Source organism: Myotis davidii, unplaced genomic scaffold (assembly GCF_000327345.1).
Source record: "Myotis davidii unplaced genomic scaffold, ASM32734v1 scaffold796, whole genome shotgun sequence".
Lineage (NCBI taxonomy): Eukaryota > Metazoa > Chordata > Mammalia > Chiroptera > Vespertilionidae > Myotis > Myotis davidii.
The window spans coordinates 224,871-226,092 of record NW_006287809.1 but is presented as its reverse complement, the minus strand read 5'-3'; positions in this window follow the sequence as shown (position 1 = coordinate 226,092).

Genomic DNA, 1,222 nt, shown 5'->3' with positions numbered 1-1,222 from the left:
CTGGGTTGTGGGCACATCCCCAGTAGGGGGAGTGCAGGAGGCAGCTGATCGATGTTTCTCTCTCATCGATGTTTCTCTCTATCCCTCTCCCTTCTTCTCTGTAAAAATATCAATAAAATAAAATAATAAAAATAAAATAAATAAGTAATTTTTTTTAAAAAGTACGGAGTTCCTTGATCTTACAACCCTCTCCAGCTACTGATCCATTTCTGCTTCTTTAAAAAAAAAAAAGAAAGAAAAAGTGGAACAACAAATCAATGCTTCTCTTTCTCTCTCTGAAATCAATCAATCAATCAATCAATCAAAAGATACAGGGCTGCCCAGACGATGGCTCAGTGGTTGAGCATCAACCTATGAACCAGGAGGTCTCGGTTCAATTCCCAGTCCGGGCACATGCCTCTGTTGCGGGCTCGATCCCCAGTAGGATTGAGGGGGCGTGCAAGAGGTAGCCGATCAATGATTCTCTCTCATCATTGATGTTTCCATCTCTCTCTCTTCCTTTCTGATATCAATAAATTTTATTTTTTTTAAAGATACAGTGCTGACCTATCTTCAGGAGCTGACTGACATTCTGGGGGAAGAGGGAGCCAATAATATAATACATGCAACCAGTAGCTAATATTTGCTAAATGCTTCCTAACCATTTATTAACTCATTCTATCCTCACGGCCTTTGACTATCCCCATTTTACAGATGAGGAAATGCAAGGCACAGGGCGGGTAAGTTACTTGCCCGAGACCTGCACAGCTAAGTGCTGCAATGAGATTTGAACCCAGAGCCCAAATTTTAGCCATTACATCACCTCCCCAATAATGTGCTGTAACGTCATAATGTGATATGTGACATCAAATAATATATCACTTAGGCCCTAAAGAGTTTGTGGACCAAATCAAGAAGGGAAATGAGGCAGCGTTTTTGTGAAAAGGTGTCATTTAGGAGGGGCAATCAGGGGAGGCCTCTCGGAGGAAGCGGCCTTTGCGAAGAGACCAGACAAATGGTGACATGTATGCGAAGAGAGGTCCCGGCTGGAGGCACAGCCAAGGCAAAGGCCCAGCGGCTGAAACTGCAAGAAGGCCCCGGGTCCGGGACCCAGAGTTTCCAAGGTTCCGAGTTCTTGAGGTTCTAGATCGCCGAGCCCCGTTTGCAGGCCTCGCGCACGCTGGACTCATCCTCAGGTTCGCCAGGCCCTGGAGGCTGCGGGCTCGGCGCCCGGAGGTGCTGC